Source organism: Rattus norvegicus, chromosome 7 (assembly GCF_021556685.1).
Source record: "Rattus norvegicus strain SHRSP/BbbUtx chromosome 7, alternate assembly SHRSP_T2T, whole genome shotgun sequence".
Taxonomy (NCBI): domain Eukaryota; kingdom Metazoa; phylum Chordata; class Mammalia; order Rodentia; family Muridae; genus Rattus; species Rattus norvegicus.
Window position 1 is genome coordinate 142133600 of NC_141540.1, and position 18240 is coordinate 142151839.

General features: G+C 45.8%; 1 pseudogene; it reads right to left on the reverse strand.

The window, feature by feature from the left end:
* Positions 1 to 14239: 14239 nt before the first annotated feature.
* On the reverse strand, positions 14240 to 15147 carry LOC103692999 (40S ribosomal protein S25 pseudogene; annotated as a pseudogene).
* Between the last annotated feature and the right edge of the window lie 3093 nt (positions 15148 to 18240).

The following is an 18240-nucleotide window of genomic DNA, read 5'->3' on the forward strand; positions in this document are numbered from 1 at the left end:
CATGGTAAAGTTTTTTCCTCTATGTAATTAGAAAATGTGGGGAGAGACTCTGTGTCTATGTAAACATCCCAGTCCTCATCAAACTTTCTCCCATCTCAGCATCATTGACAGTTCTCGGCTTAATGAATATGATGGTAGTATCCAAGTCCATTATTCCCGCGACGTTCATGTCCTCTCAGCACTGGGAGTGGGGTGGCTTCAGGCTGTCTTTGGTACCGTTCGACGTACCTCTTCCACCCTTTAAGTATTTCCTAACTCTGGAACAAGGTGTTTCTGCACCAGTCCTGGAAAGAGCCATTTCTCCACAGAGTGGGTAGTGTGTTTATTTAGATGATATTTTCATTTGCTTTCTGTTGCCCTGAGAAACGGCATGGCCAAAAGCTACCTGGGGAGGAAAGGGTTTATTTCGCTTTATTTCCACATCATAGTGCACCAGGAAGAGAAGTCAGGGCAGGAACCTGGAGGAAGGAACTGAAGCAGAGGACACAGAGTAACACTGCCTATAGGTTTGCTTTTCATGGCTAGCTCAGCCTGCTTTCTTATACAACCCAGGCCCAGCAAGGGGGCAGCACTGGCCACAATGGGTTTGGCCCTCTTACAGCAATCATAATCAAGAAAATGTCCAGAGGCTGGAGAGATGGCTCAGCAGTTAAGAGCACAGACTGCTCTTCCGGAGGTCCTGAGTTCAAATCCCAGCAACCACATGGTGGCTCATAATCATCTGTAATGGGGTCCGATGCCCTCTTCTGGTGTGTCTGAAGACAGCAACAGTGTACTCACATAAAGTAAGTAAAAAAATCTTTAAAAAAATTAAAAAATAATTAAAAGAAGAAAATGTCCCACAGCCTCGCCATTCTGAGGGAGGGAGCCTCTAAGCTGAGACTCTGTCTTCCCAGATAAGCACTGTTTGTGTCAAGGTAGCAAAATGTAACCAGCACATGTGCCAAGATGCAGACACTGGCGGTGCTCATTGCCTTTGAGGATTTGCTGTTGGATCCTTGATTCAGGAAAAAGGATACTGCTTCAAGCTTTACTAGTTCAAAGAAGTGGTCTTAAAATGTGTTCAGTTGAAAAGCAGCATGGGACTAATGGGGGTTTTAAGGGAAGATGAATCATGGTTATCTACTAGTGTTCCCGGGGGACTGGTTCCAGAAGTTCCCCTCCCCCATCCCAGACTCGGAAATCCAGGATGTTCATGGTTTACAAAGAATGTTGGTCAATGAATTGTTACTTTCTTGATGTCGCAAATATTTTGCTCAGGGCAATGGCTTCTAGTTGTCTGGGACTTAAGGGTATGAGGTCCTGCAGAGTGAAGATTTTAGACCCAGGTCGGGGTGAAGCTTCCGAAGTTCATTGCTGGGACTGTGAGGGCAGGAAGGCAAGAGGGAGGTGCGCACACACTGGGTGGACTCACTGAGGATACTAAGTTGTATTTTTCATGTAGTGTTTACTTAAGACAACAAAAACATCCAGTGCTTGTGAGGTGCCAATCCAACCCTGTACCAATTGTTCTCTTCTAATCCTTGACATAATCTTGCAAAGTAGGTGCTTTCTTGACATTGCAGATAAAGAGTCTGAGCCTCCCACTGAATTCGCCAGGAGCACGGATCGGGACTCAAGTTTGACCCCACATTTGTTTTGTGTCTATTTTGGTGACCAGTCTCTCCAAAGTGGAAATATTTTTTTTTTTTTTGGTTCTTTTTTTCCGGAGCTGGGGACCGAACCTAGGGCCTTGCGCTTCCTAGGCAAGCGCTCTACCACTGAGCTAAATCCCCAACCCCGGAAATATTTTTATGGTATAATTCTATCCTCATAACCCTGATTCTAAGTGCAGGCATATTATAGCCAATGAGGAACTGTCTCATTAACTTATTGTCATATCAATATATCATACCAATCATATCATCATTGTACTATTGTATACTAAATGTTCTCTCTCTTCGTGTGTGTGTGTGTGTGTGTGTGTGTGTGTGTGTAAAATGATGGCTATTTTCATAAACATTGTTTAACTGAATTTTTTCCTCAAGGGTTACCTTAATTTGACGGCCAGATTCAAAACACAGTGGCTTACAAAATAGGCAGCATCTTCTTTAACATAAAAAACCTAGCATGTATTTGAACTTATATGATTTATTGAAGGGCCATCCAAAGGGCTTGTTGTGTACCAGAGACGATGGCGGCACTAGAAGCTGTTCTGTGATGTGGAAACTCTAAGGCCTTAAGATATCTGTGTTATATTTTTATTGCTCAGTCAGAAAGCCAGAACCAGGGCACCTCAGTTACACAAACCCACATTTCAGGGGCTGGGCAAAGCTGAGGGGAGAGTTGAGGGGAGCAATGCTTAAACTAAGGGTTGGTTCACTCAGCTCAGGGAAATGGGTGTGAGGTGGATAGGTCCACGGGCTGGCTGATGTCTGCGACAGTTCCTAAGTTCATCTTAGCTCTAAATATATAGTCACTACTTTAAAAAGGAAGGGCACATTGAATCACATTTTTTTCTTTGTTCAACACAGGGTTTCATTTTGTAGCACAGGCTGACATGGATCTTTCAATTCTCCTGCCTCAAGCTCACCAGTGCTGGGGGTACAGGAGTGAGCGGCCAGCAGGCTTTCATGCTGGAAGCTACTGGAGCTTGGATGCTAATTCACACCTCTGTGTTCTGTGGCCTTCACCGAGGCTGGCCAATAGGGGGCGCGAGAGGGAGCCCAGTTGCTTGCTCTCTGTGGGCTTCCTGGCCACTAGCGTGCTGTGTGCCTTGCTTGGTCTGACATCCAATTGGCAGTCTTCCAGCACCCAAAGAGAGTCACCCTGAGAGCGTCTGCCTGCTCAGACCTACCAGGACCCCTGGGCTTCAGCTTCTCCCACAGGTCACAGTTAGACACCCTCTGACCTCTCTGTTGCCTGAACTTCGCTGTGGCTGCTTCGCCTACTAGTTCTGCCGTAGTCTCCCTCTGTCCTTCCATGGCCATAGCCAGTAGTCCTTTATCTAGTTAATTCTTTACACTGACATCTCTGGTCCTTTAAGGGGAGCAGTCGTTGTCCCTCAGGAGAGACTCATGGGAGGCCCTGAGCTGTTGAGGCCCTTGGGACCACAGGATTCATTTTTATCAGTTGATTGAGACACAATCTCATTGTATAGCCCAGGCTTACCTGGAAGGCTTGATTCTCACCCTCCCGTCTTCAGAGTAATAGGATCACAAGCACGTGCCTTTCATGCCAGCAACGTGCCAGCGGACCTGTTCCTTGTTGGCTGTGGCTTGTTCCAGGGCTTTCTAGATTGTTCTAGCTGGGTCGAAATAATATCCAGCTGTCCTGAGAAATTCCAACCAGGATGTTTTGGGAGCTACACATCCCATAAAGTCAAGGGTATGTGCTAAAGGGAGTTCATTTCGAATAGTCTCTTGATAAATGCACACAAGTATTTTGATTCGATACATTAAACGGCCAGCCTTTTTCATTAGTGAGCATTTAGTAAGGGTCAGGTGCTGCTGCGATAGACAGTAGGGCGTGGGGGAGGAGGTATTAGTCTTTACCTGGGGAGTCTGCTGTCTAACTGGGAAAGACACAAAATACGGCAGACGGAGTAAGCACAGGCTCTTACTGACGTTCCCTTCTGAATTCTGCAAACTTGGCAGTGACATTTACTTATTTAATTCACACACACAAAAAATTCTACATCAGTTGGTTGTTTTGAAAGTGGGGCCTGGTTTTACAGGATCTACCTACAGAACAGCATACGTGAAGAGGATTGTGTGAGTTTCATATTTGCTTATGTACAGTTTTGTCCATATGACTCTGGAAGCTGCACCTAATACTATCCAGCCAGATAGGAACCGTAAAAACGCACGCTTTGAACATCTGCCAGCGGCTTCCACTCACTACCCACATTCTGTGTGCGTCGGTATTAAAGCCTTCTGTTGTTGGGTCTCAGGTCACTGTCCTGCCACTGCTGGGGAACACCTCACAAGTCTTAGCGAGTTTTACCACATCCACTGCTACAAAAACTTGAACTTTATTTTTTTAAACGAAAAGACCCCGCACTAGCGATTTCTTAATCATTTAGTAAAGAAGCTGCCATTTTTGCTTGGCTCCCGTCTTTTTTTTGGCTGTAACCGATGAAGTTTTTGAAGATTCATGTTCCGACCTTACTTTTTCCTCTCTAAGCCCAGCGGTTTAGCAATTGCCTGGGTTTGTGGAGCTTGGTGCTTTTTAGGAACACATCTGTGTTTTTATAGCAGCACAGCTGTTATTTTATGGCTGTACCGACCGAACACGGCAGCAGTGTTCTCAGCTGTCAGCATGTGCAATGGACAAAGAAAACAACAAAGGAGATGATTGCAGAATGCTTGGAAAGGAGAAAGTAGGACAAGTCGAGACTTAGGCCTGAGAATGCTGACTCCGGAGGCATCTGTGGGAGAGGACTGAGAGAACTCTAGCTAGGGCCCTGGGCCTCCTATTCTCTTGCTGAGTAACGTGGTGTAGATGTATAAAGCAGACCTGCACCAGGCCAGGCAAAGAAGAATGGCTGCCGCAAAGACTGACAACTTACAGAGCTCAAATTGGGTGAAGAGAAGTTTCAAGTCCTTATTAAATAGCCAGGGCAGAGACCCTTGAACGGTTGTGCTTTAACAGGAGGCCCAGGGTCACCTAGAAGACAGACTCACCTGAATGTACCCAACGGAGCTCGGAGATGGTAGTTGGAGGCTTTTAGCAAAGCTATATATAGCTGGAGAGACCCAGGTGGTTGCACAGCTGGAGAGACCCAGGTGGTTGCACAGCTGGAGAGACTCAGGTGGCTGCACAGCTGGAGAGACCCAGATGGCTGCCCAGCTGGAGAGACCAGGTGGTTTGGACTAGGCAGAAGAATACACACAGGTCACTAGAACAGATTAGAATCTAGACACAGTCATGGTCAACTGATACTCTGTAAGCTCACAAGGCAATCCTATAGAGCAGGAACAGCCTTTCAAAAAATGAACTGGATATTCAGATTTAAAAAGTAATTTAATACATTTTACACAAATTGCACAAGTGTAGATCACAATTGCCCAATAAATTGCCCAATTAAAGAAAAAAAAACCCACTAAAACTATAAAACTTCCAGAACAGAATGAGAAAACAACTTTGTAATTTGAGGTAGGGAGAAATTTCTTAGATAAAACACAAAGACATGGGGCATAAAAAAAATTGGATGAATTGGACTTGAAACCCTTTGGTTTTTGAAAGGTGCCATCAGAAAATTGAAAGACAGGGGACACCGATCCGTGGTAGGACAGTTGAGTAGCCTGCCCAAGGCTCTGGGTTTGACTGAGTAAAAATATTTCACAATTTATATATCTGACTGAGGGCCTAACTGCAAAATATACACAGGATACACTTCAATAAGAAGACAAATAGTTCAATTTAAAGAGGGGATGGGCTATTTATTATATGCATCCTAGGGTAAGACATAAGTGGCCAGTAAGCACGTGAAATAGATTTGTTGATAATTACTTGGAAATCAAATTACAACTGTCCTCGCTGTGACTGTACTAGGAGTGCTGATAATATCAAGCGTCTACTAAACTGCTCATATCTTGCAGGGTGATGGTAAATGATATGGCTACTTTTTTTTAATCTGGGACTGACCTTGAACTTGCCATGAAGCTTGGCTGACCTTTATTTTGGACTTCTTCTGTCTCAGCCTCCAAGACGCACACTGCCTTGCCAGTTTTTTTTTCCTTTGTTGTTGTTGAACATTGTAATCCAGAAATTCTACCTTTAGATACTTATCCAGGAGAAATGAACACTCTAGGGATACATTTTTTTTTTTGCAACATCTTTCTAGTAACGGTTCAACCTCTCCTCTAGCCCACCACCCAGCAGAGGTATTGGGAGAGAGAAGTTATTAGGATATCGGGGACATGGACCTGTTCAGCAATAGTTCTTTGGGGGGTGAGCTCAGTCTTTTTTTGTCAGCAGTTCAGTCCCACAGCAAACATCAAATACGAACCAGCAGCTGTCGCTCAATCCTGAAGAAACTGCAAGGCTCGTCAACCGTCCTGAGGTGGGGCTGCGGAAGTGGCTAAGCTGCGGCAGGAATGTCATGGGGGATTCTCTGCCGAGTTTCTCTTGATGGCAGCATTACCACAAGTGGAGCCCAACAATGCCAAGTGAGGCAAACCAATACATGCGTGCTGTTAGTGAAGAGTAGTGAGGCAGAGCAAACCAAACCAGTGCTCCATCTCCCACTGTCCGTGGGATCGGATTTATACCCCTTCATTGCGTGTTCCTTCACATGTTTGCTATAGCAAGACACCCTTTCACCTGTGCACCCCAGCAAAACATCATTTGACATAGCTGACTTTCCAAACAAATCAGAAGTTTCTATTTCAGAACATCGATGCATAGAAAAGCTCACACGGGGGCTGGAGAGATGGCTCAGTGGTTAAGAGCACTGACTGCTCTTCCAGAGGTCCTGAGTTCAAATCCCAGCAACCACATGGTGGCTCACAACCATCTGTAATGAGATCCCATGCCCTCTTCTGGTGTGTCTGAACAGCTACAGTGTACTTACATATAATAAATATTTAAAAAAAAAGTTCACACAAATGTCTATCAACGTTAATTATAGCTGACAAGGATGGGGAACACTACCAAGGTCTACTTGTAAACAACATGTACTATACATACATGAATGCTATCCAGCAATTATAAATAATAATGATAACAATGATTGATGCAAGCCACAATATGGCGGAGTCTCCAAAAATTTAACATGGATTAAAAATCCAGACAGTAAATAGCACTTATCGTTCAAGTCTATTGATGTGATATTTTAGAAATGACAAATTCAGACGTGACAGTGGGTGAGGGCACGCTTATGGCCTGGGCTGTAGGCATTGATGGTAAAGAGGTGCAAGAGAATCTTGGGGTGACGGATAGGCTGTTTATCTTAAACAACACATTTATTAGAACTAGTCCAACTGTGCGGTTGAATTGTATGTAGCGTGTACTCCAGTAGGTTGATGTCTACAACCTGTTGAGACTGGTTAAGATCTACTTAGAAAGTGATTGGGACCTTCTAGCCCACTCAGAACAGACAGATTCTGTCCCTTCACATTTCAGCACAGGCTCGGAAGTGTATTCTCTGGAGAGAGTGAAACGGAGTCTTTATTCCAGGGGGCAGTAAACCCTGCTGTGGGCATAGAACCTGCAGAAAAGATGGGGGTGGGGGAGAGTGAAAGGTGGTAACGGAAGGCTGAGACCCCCAGTCCCAGTCTTTCCTCTGGCTTCCAGAACACTGGAACCAGGCAGACAGCACCAGCAGCTCACCTCTCCACCAGCGTGTCCAGCCAGCCTTTAGTGACGACCCTGAAATGTGAGGCAGCCACTGGTCACTGATCATCGGTCACCTGAGGAGGGCCACTTAGACAAAAACCAGAGCCTAAGGTACAGATAAGAAGATAAGCAATAAACCCCATAAAACACACAAAACCGCACAAAACCCCCAGATTAAACAGGAAGGAAGCAGCTAGTAAACAGAGATGGAAATTCTGATCAAAAGAGATACCACAGTACAGACGGTACTTCATCCATGAAGCAGGAAGCAGAAGCACACATGTATTATGTGGAGATACGGACATGCATTGCCCGTGAAAGAGCTAAAAGTTGAATGTGTGGGGCTGGAGAGATGGCTCAGAGGTTAAGAGCACTGTCTGCTCTTCCAGAGGTCCTGAGTTCAATTCCCAGCAACCACATGGTGGCTCACAACCATCTATAATCAGGTCTTGTGCCCTCTTCTGGCCTGTAGTTGCATACATGCAGGCAGAAAGCTGTATGATGTATACATAATAAATAAATGTTTAAAAAAAAAGTTGAATGTGGTTGGCTTTGGGGAGTAAAAATTCTCAACAGAAATTTGTGACTCCGTGATTTTGTGTGTGTGTGTGTGTGTGTGTGTGTGTGTGTGTGTGTGTGTGTGTGTGTGTGAATGCACATGCACATGCTCACACACGCCAGAGGACAGCCTTGGGTATCATTCTTTGGTGATATCCACCTTTCTTTGGAGACAGCGTCTCTCACTGGCCTGGAATCTGCCAGGGAACCAGGATAGCTGGCTCCTGGGTCCCAGGGACCTTTCTGCTGCTGTCCCCAACCTTGGGATTATAAGCACACTACTGTTGGCTTACAAGTGACTCCTTTAGGCTCCTTGCAGGGACCTAGCATCAGAGTCTAGCAAAATCTTGCATCATCATCTGCCTCCATTGCCTGCCTGAGTCAGTTGTGGCAGCAGCAGCTATAATGCTACCCTAGTCTGTCTGTCTGTCTGTCTGTCTGTCTGTCTGTCTGTCTGTCTCTCCCCCTCTCTACTCTCATGTGTTCCTGGTCCACCTCTCTTTTTATCCTTCTCTGTCCCCTCTTCTCTGCCTCTACTCCTTCTCCAGGACTTCACTCCCCTCCCTTCCAAACAAACTACCCTTATACTAGGCCGGTAGCAGGGTGTGATTTCTCAGGGACACACTTTGGCATGGGCCTGCCAGGTACCTCCTTACCCCACCATTGGTGCATTATATTCCATAACAAATACCAGGCTTGCCTGGATGTTATTACATAGGTTCTGGGGCTTGAACTCAGATCCCTCAGCTTCTAAGGCAAGCACTTTACCAACTGCGCCATCTTCCCAGCCTGCATTATAAGCTTTACATTTGCCTCTAAATCTATTTATGCGCTACTTTAGCAAGAATTTGTAGCAATATATCTGTCTGTCCGCATCCATCTGGGAACTTATAAAAATGGTGGGTGAAGTGGATAAGGGCGTGTCTACTTCATTGTGCTCCTGGGACACTAAACTGAGGATGGGAGCAGGTAGGGAGACTTGGCTGCTTGCTGTAGTCCCGAGCAGATGCAGGAGGGGCTTAGGATTCTTAGAACCCCAGGAAGGCGAGGCAAGGCACCCCCGAGTAGACTGGTGAATCCCCTTCTTCAAAACCAGAAAAGGCTGCTCTACAAAAGGTCTTAAGCATGGGCCATGCTGCCGCCAGCCTCCCAGGATGGAACTCACTCTGCATGCCCTTTTCTGTTGGCCCCAGAGGCAGCACAGAAGCTGTCCCCCCTCTTCAGTCAAGAGGATCCTACCCACCTGCCAGTCAGAAAGAGGACCCCAGCAGGACCTATCAGACCACCTACTTCCAACCGAGGAAAATTTCATGGGAATTAGAAAGACAGAATTTAAGAAAATGTCTGCAGCAACAAATACACCCCTAGGGGCTTCAACTAAAGTGATAAAGTATGACTTGGAAATAAGAACATTCTCACAATTACAAAGCTCTAATTTAAAACCCAGTTAAAATAAGTAAACTCTCTTGCTGCTTTGAGTGAGCAGGGACTCTCTTGAGGCTTTGAAAGTATCAGGGAGTGAAGTTACAACTGAAGGAGCAAGGACGCTGAAGCTGGGAAACTTTGTATCTGAGTGTTGCTCTAAAAACAACACAAGCAGTAGAAACAACAGAAAAAGAGACAACAGCGACAGGTTTGTATGACCCAAAGGAGACTTGAGGTCAGGCACAGGACACAGGTTGGTGATTCTAGCACTTGAGAGGTGGAGGTGGGAAGAACAGGAGTTTGAGGCTAGCCTTAGCTCTATAGTGAATTCGAGGCCAACCTGGGCTATGGGACACCCTGTATCAAACAAACAAACACTTGAATACTAAGATCAAAATAAAAATAATAAACATTACACGAATATTTGATAAATATTAAATTAAATATTAAATTAAAATGAAAATAAATAATAAAGATAAGACACATATGTAGTCCTTAAGACTCCAGAAACCAAACAACAAGCTGTAAAGGAAAGAGAATCTAACCGGCTCTGAGAAAACCCGCTGCTGTGTAGACACCTGAGGCCGTGGAAACGCCTCCATGCTCAGACTCAGAGCCAAGAATCTTGGCCAAAGAACTTAACTGTGAGGACTCCAGAAGAGGAGACATTTCCAGATACACAACGTTATCCCACGAACTGTTTCGTAAGGTAGCCTACGCAAACCAAGCTTAAATGTGAAGTATAAATAAGTCCCAAACTTGCAGTAACAAATTAGACAAATGCCGTAAGAAACATCGAACAGCAACACGCCAGTAAACTAAGTGGGTCGTGATAAGGTGATTTTAAGTGATCATAAATTGGAATGGATGGGAGCTACGATGTCAGGTTATTTCAGCCAAGTCCAGGGTTTGGAACAGGGGAGTTCGTGGGATTGGGAGAGGGACCAGGGAAAGGGGGGAGTGAAATCTGAAGTCATCTGCTCTGAGCTGCCCTGAGCTGAAGGGTTGTATCGCTATATTCTTATAATCATGAATTCTGGGTCTAATACAGCTTGGAAACGAAAAGTAACTATTAGTAAACCCAGATGAAAAAATTTCCCAAATACCCAAAATGAGGCAGGGAAAACATGAGAAGCTCCCGCAGGATGGGAGGATGTGGGAGATAAAGGAGGAATTAAGCCGTCCTCCCCAGAGGCCCCTCTTTTAAAGACAGCGTCTCACAATGTTACTCCTGGCTGACCTAAACTCCCTGTGCAGACTAAGATGGCTTTGAACTCAGAAATTTGCCTGCCTCTGCCTCTTTAGCGTGCTGGTCATCATGCCTGGTCCTTTGACCTTTGATTCTCTGTCTCTCCTTGGCTCTCTCTGTTCCTCTCTGTCTCTCTCTGTTCCTCTCTGTCTTTCTTTCTCTCCTTGCCCAATCTCTCTCCCTCTCCCTTTCTCCCTCTTTCCCTGTTCCCTCCCTCTCTCTCTCCATCTCTTTCTTCCCCTTATCTCCCCCTCCCTCTGTCTCCCTCCCCCTCTTCTTCTCTCTCCATCTCTTTCTGCCCCATCTTTCCCCCTTCCTCTCTCCCTTCCCCTGTTCCTTTCTCCCCCCTTCTCTCTCTTTCTCTCTCTCCCTCTCTCCCTCTAAACAATAATCCTATGTATCAAATGCTTTTATAATTAAAAACAAAGCTGTAAGAAACCCCACAAGGACATCATGTGCAGACTCAAGAGGGCACCATGCATAGCTCGTCTGGAGCCTGCTTCCCACCATGGCTTCTTTTCTTTCCCAGCATGCCTACCTCCCTTTCTCTTCAGAAACAATGAGTAATGCTTGTCACTAGGGAAAAGAGCTGGAGAGTGATATGTAGATAGCCCTGGGAGGCCCCAAGGAACATGTGACAAGCAGAGATAGCTATCTGTGCACTTACAAGTTTATATTTGTTGATGAAGGGTGCTGTTCTGGCTTGTTCTGTGGGGGATTTGTTGATCTCATCTTCTGGAAAAAAAAATTGGACTGTGTTATAAGATTCAGAAGATGCCGCATCAGAAGCCATAGGAGCAGTGGTTGTCAACCGTCCTGAAGCTGTGATCCTTTAAAACAGTTGCTTGTGTTGTGGTGACCCCAGAACCATAAAATTACTTTGTTGCTACTTTGTAATAGCAATTTTACCACTGTTAGGTATTGTAGTGCAAATGTCCGTGTTTCATGACGATTTTAGGTGACCCCTGTGAAAGGGCTGTTAGGCAAACCAAAGGGTCTCGACCCGCAGGTTGGGAGACACTGCATAGGGAGATCAGTGTTTGGAGAGACTCCTGACTCAGAAGTTGAGGTGGCTGAGGTCAGAGGTTAGTGTTGGGTATCTTCCGTGGTTATTCTCCACTTTAGTTTTTGACACAGGGTTTCTCACCGAACCTAGAGCTCTCTCGCTGTCCAGTCATATCCGCTGTGTCCTTTTCCTCCATAGCCCGGGGACGACAGGTGTCCACTGCACCCAGCTTTTTATGTGGGTGCTGGGAATCTAAAGTAAGGTCCTCACGTGGATACGAGCACTGTAGCAGCTGAGTCACTTCCCCAGCCCCGTGGCTCTGCCATTTCTGTGAGCTACATATCATTGTGCGTGTAGATGACACTAAAGCACAGGGCCGCTACATTGCTCACAATTCTCCAAGTATTCGTTGAATAAATAATGAGGTACTGCTCGGTTGTGTGACTAAGGTTACTCTCAATGTGAACTGTGCCGAAACCGTCTTGAGCTGGCCTGGTGCCCTGTCCGGCTCAATACTCAGCATGCCCTGAGAATTTTCTCCTGGTGCTCCCCTGAACACAGACAATCACGTCCACAGAGCCATCGACTACCTGGTGTTCGTTCTCCAAGGCCAACGTTGTGACCACCATGAAGTGCTCGAACTGCAGCTGTGGGTTCTCTCCATGATGCTCTTGAAATGAACTTCTTCAAGTTGGGATTGGAGTTGACCCGGGGCTCCCCCTGCACCCAGGAAGTAGAACTTGAAGTTGGTCCTGATGCTGTAGCTCAGAGACAGCTTCCCCGAGGAGCCTGTGAACTCCTGCAGGCTGCTGAAGGGCTCCTGCTTTCTGTTCTCCATTTATTTGTCCATTTTATGTCAAGGTGGACCTCAGCAGGAAGTAGGAAAACCGTGTTTTGTATAACCAGTTCCAGAATATTCAGCAAGCACATGGGAAACGCCAGGATTCTGATAACCGGAAAGTCTTGTGAAACTGGGAATAAAAAATAAGAAAGGTGGTGCCCCAGATGCCAACCTCTGAACCTTTACTGGGAAAGAGAGGCTGGGAATGTTCACCACAGGACAGATGTGCCATTGATCAGCTGCCGTGGTGACATCTCTGTTTTTGGGTCTTTGTGAGGGGTGCAGAACCTGAGCACACTGTATTGTTCCGTTCATCAGTGCTTAAGCCCCATGGGATAGAGACTGCTGAGACCCACTTTACAGATACATAAGTAGAGTCTCATAGAGGTCAGTTACAAGGCTAAGGTGACAAAGCTAAGTTACAAAGCTAAGGTGAGGCTGCTCCCCTATCCCTTCCACTGGAGACCTGTGCAGCTTCCCCCGAGGTGACTGGACTCTTACAGTGTGGGATGTCATGAGGAGAGAGACTAGAGAAAATTTACATATGGGATGGGGAGTGAGGGAAGCCCTCAGTGAATGAAATCCAGAGTGAATGTGTGCTGTTGTTATAGGCACCGCGTGTCAAGGACCCGGATATCTGAGACCCATGGGAAATGTTAAAACCACCATCAGGATAGGTATAGGCAAAGTCTTCCCTTCCGTGTGTGTGGAAAACAAACGCCCTGGCTTCCTCTGCTCCCAGATACTTACAGCCTGGAGACGACTGCTCCTGTACCTTAGCGGACTCCGCCTCCCTGTTCAGCTCTATCAGTGACCCAGTCTCCCCGTTCAACTGCTCTAATAAACATGCTGAGCTTCCGGGGTACCGTGACATCTTCATCAGGGAGCCCAGAGCACCCAATGCCACCGTTTCTGTCTCTGTGTGTTTGTCTTTTCTTCTTCTTTTTTTAAAAATATATTTATTTATTTTACTTATGGCAGTGGGGGGAATTGAACTTAGGACTTCACAGTTGCTAGGCAAGCACACACCACCAGTGAATCATACTCCCAGCCCTATTTGTCTTTTCTTTATCCCCTCAATAACCCAGATAAGCAAAGAGGAAAATGGGAGGGAGGGAAGTTGATTCAGGCACAATGGCTCCAATATGTAATCCTAGCAATAACTTGGACAAGCAAATCCCTGGAGCTGTGCTGGAGAAGGCGGGATGCGTCTGCCAGAAGCAGACCTGGACAGCCTCTCTAGAGCCTCACTTGGCCTGGGCCACCTGCCGGGAGCATCTGGATACATGAATGATCTCTGCTCTCAGCTTCTCTTCCTGTCATAGATCTGGGGTTTTTCTCCTGTGCTTTGCCACGTCTCTTATGCACATTCCTTTGGCTCCTGCTGCATCCATTTGCATAGTCTCTCATGTTTAAGATTCCGTGGGCATAGGTCTCACCTGTTGTAAATAGGCCTTCCTCTAAGCTTGCTTCCTGCTTAAGACAACTTTTCTGTCACTTTTCCTTCCTTCCAAAGGGTCCTTCTGGAACTGGAGGTGGCTCTGTGGGTAAAGGTGCTTAACACCAAGTCTAGCTAGCTACCTGTGTTTGATCCCCGGAACCCACATGGTGGACAGAGAGAGATGACTCTAAGCTTCCTTCCGACATACACACCGTGTAGCATATTCTCTGCTTCGAACTTACGATAATAATAAATAATGGCTAAATATGTAAAATTTCAAAAGGTCCTTTCAATTTCTGCTTCCTCATGCCACTGAAACCTCATCCTACTGATGTCTGACTTTTTGTTTTTCATTCAATAAAGTTTTATTTTCCCAAATGTACAGCTGATTGAATCTGTTCATGCATCTTCACCCGCAGCTGGGGCGTCGCTACCCTTTGTGTTTCTGGTGCAAATTACTTGGGCTCTTTGCTTTGAAACCAGCTTGATAAGTCCTTCACTAAGTAGCTCCTTGCCCTGTCCAAGGAACCTTGAATCTCCCGTCTCTCAGAGACCACGGCTGGAGTAATAAGCTGTAGTTGGGAACTTCCTTATAGAGTTTGTCAGATGTAGCTTTGTCAAGGTTGTTCAGCTTGTCCCGAACTTTGCCTTTGGACCACTTCTTTTTGGCTTTGCCACCAGATTTATTTGCTGGATCTTTGTCTTTTTTGGCCGACTTTTCGGCATCTTTCTTCTTGTCGTCTTTGGGCAGCACGGCGAAAATCAGAGAGTAGTGTGGATCACTGCGGCCTCACTAAGATGTCCGACATCTGACTTCTTAACCCTCATCAGCAATGAGGGTGCACAGAGACCATGGTCCAGGAGGGAAGGCTTATGTAATAACAAAAAAGGAGGTGGTTAGAGCAAGGACAAGGGTGGAGAGGGCATGGGAATTCTAGGAAGAAGAGGTTGAGAGTGGAGTGGAGTTCTGGAGATGACAGCAACTGATGTCCCAGGGACAGGAGGAGCCACTTTGTCCTCATTCTGGAGGGATGGATGGATGGATGGAGGGAGGGAGGGAGGGAGGGAGGGAGGAGGCCATTTGCGGAGGCAGAAAGGTGGTGGAGTTTCTCCCAGAGGGCCTTTCCTCAGTGAAGAAGAACACGATGATTCTCTGTGGAGAGGAGGGGACAGGGGTAGGACCTTGGACAGAAAGAGGGCCCTGAAGCTGTCTCAAAGCAATGGAGATGCCTGGCAGAGGCTGCAGCTCAAAGGGCTGGGAAGCAGCACCTACTAGTCGCGTGGAGGATGCAGCTAAACTGGGTCATGGTATTGGTGGTGATGTGCTGTGTGCGTATGTATATGATTGTATGTGTGTGTGTATGTGTGTGCTGTGTGTGTATGTGTGTCTGTGTGTGTGTGCATATGTGTGTATATGTATGTATGTGTGTATGCATGTGTGTATGTATGTGTGTGTATGTGTGTATGTGTATGTAGGTGTGTGTATATGTATGTGTGTGTGTGTATATGTATGTGTCTATATGTATGTATGTGCATACATGTGTGTATGTGTATATGTGTGTATATGTATGTGTGTGATTATGTGTGTGTATGTGTGTATATGTGTGTAGTGTGTATGTATGTGTATGTGTGTATGTGTGTATATGTGTGCATATGTGTATATGTGTGTATATGTGTGTATGTGTATGTGTATGTATGTGTGTGTATATGTATGTGTATGTGTCTATACGTATGTGTGTGCATACGTGTGCGTATGTGTGTATATGTGTATATGTGTGTGTATGTGTATGTGTGTATATGTATGTGTGTGATTATATGTGTGTATGTGTATATATGTGTGTATGTATGTGTGTGTATGTACGTATGTTTATATGTGTGTATGTGTGTATTTGTATGTAGGTGTGTGTATATGTATGTGTATGTGTTTATATGTATGTGTGTGTATACGTGTGTGTATGTGTGTATATGTGTGTATGTGTGTATATGTGTGTGTAGGTGTGTGTATATGTGTGTGTGTGTATGTGTGTATGTGCTTATGTGTATGTGTATATGTGTGTGTATGTGTGTGTATGTGTGTAGGTGTGTGTATGTGTGTATGTGTGTATGTGTGTATGTGTGTAGGTGTGTGTATGTGTGTATGTGTGTATGTGTGTATGTGTGTAGGTGTGTGTATGTGTGTGTGTATGTGTGTATGTATGTGTGTGTATGTATGTGTGTGTATGTATGTGTGTATGTGTGTGTATGTGTGTATGTGTTTACGTGTATGTATGTGTATATATGTATGCATGTGTTATGTGTGTATGTGTATGTATGTTTATATATGTATGCATGTGTTATGTGTGTATGTTTATGTGTGTGTGTGTATGTATGTATGTATGTATGTATGTGTATGTGTATGGCCTTCCCTGCTCTCTTCTCTTTTTCTTAGTCCAGGCTGGTCTATCCCAGCCTTCCAAATGCTAGATTCCATGTAGATATTTCTATTTCTGGCTATGGTGCGTTTTCCTTCGTAGATGCTAAGCTATGCAGTTTAGGTTCTGTGGTTGTTTGAATATGCTTGGCCCAGGGAATGGCACTATTAGGAGGTGTGACTCAAGAATAAAGATGAAGGAGAAAGTTGCTGGGATTGAACAGCTTCAGGCATGAGGAGGGCGGATCATGTGTGGAGAACCAGGCTGCTGGAATAGGTGGGAGCCGAGGACCTTCCTGCAGGGTCCTCGCGCATGGGAAACAGTAGTCAGGAGGTTAGAAGGTAGCTGTGGGCTGTGTAGCCACAGCTGAGGGAGGGAGGAAGGCATGGAAAACCTTGGGGGATATTTTAAAGTGTTATGTTGGTAGCCAGACTCAGAGGCAAAACATTGCATTTTCACTTGTATTTGAAACTCAGATTTTTGATTGTGTATGTGCATGTACATGCGAGAGTGTAAGAGTGTGTAAACCAGCAATCTAGGAAGGGAATTGGCAGGGTGTCTGTTTGCTTTCTGCAGCTGTGATAAGCACTGGCCCAAAGCAACTTGAAGGAAAAAGGGTTTATGTGAATCTCTAGGCCACATGGCATCAGTGAGGAGATGGGTAGGGGATTGAGACAGGGCCCTGGAGGCAGGCACTCTGGTGCAGGGACTGAAGCAGAGACCACAGAGGAATGCTGCTTACTAGCTCGCTTTCCTTGGCTTGCGGAGTTTCTGTTTTAATATGGCCCAGGCCCATCTGTTCAGGAATGGTACCACCCACAGTGGGCTGTGTCCTCACAGGTCACTCAGGAATCAAGACAATGCCCACAAACTTGTGCGCAGGCCAACTTGACAGAGGTAGCTCCTCATAGAGTGTCCCTCTTCCCAGCTGTGTCTAGGTCTGTGTTAAGTTGATAAAAATAAGCTATGAGATAGGATAATGGAAAACATGCTTAGAAAGATGAGGGGACATCTAGGTGAAGAGAAGGAACCAGCTGAAGGTGGGGGGGTGACATGAGACAGGGTGTGAGAGAGGGGTGTCATGAGATGGCAGTGGGGGAGGGGAGGCATGAGAGGGTGGTGGGGGAGGGGAAGCATGAGAGGGCAGTGGGGGAGGGGTGGCATGAGAAGAGAGTACAATGACACACACGAATGAAGAAACCCATCACTATAGAGGCAGAGGTAAAGAATCATTAAGATGGGCTGGAGAGAGGGCTCAGCAGTTAAGATCATTGACTGCTCTTCCAGAGGTCCTGAGTTCAAATCCCAGCAACCACATAGTGTCTACAACCATTTGTAATGGGATCAGATGCCCTCTTCTGATGTGTCTGAAGACAGCTACAATGTACTTACATATAATAAATAAACAAATCTTTAAGAAAAGATCACGCCAGTTTTGCTGCTGATATGTAAAGATTAAAAACTCAGGGGAGCTGGAAAGGTGGCTGGCTCAGCAGTTAAGAGCTCTGGGTGCTCTTCTGGAAACGTGGATTCCATTCCCAGCACCCATATGCCAAACCATATCAGCTGCAACTCCAGCCTCAGGAGATTTGACCTCCTCTTCTGGCTTCCTGGGTACTTCATGCATGTGACTGCATGCACATATATGCAGGTAAAACATCCATGCACATGAAAACCAATTGATGAATTAAAACTTCTAAAACCCCGCATAGAAAGGATGTACTAATGTCACTAAACGACGGCCCACTGAATGCTGTTGTGGTGGTTTGAATGAGATGGTCCCTGTAAGTCTTACTGGCTTGAATTCTTGGTCCCCGGTTGGGAGCCGTTTAGGGAGACTTAGGAGGTGTGGCTTTGCTGGAGGAAGCATTCACTGGGACAGGCTTTGGGGTTTCAAGGCTGTTTCCTGCTTGTAGTTCACCTCCTGCTTCCTCTGCCTCTGCCCACCATGGTGGACACTAACCCTCTGGCACTAATGCTGCAGAATAA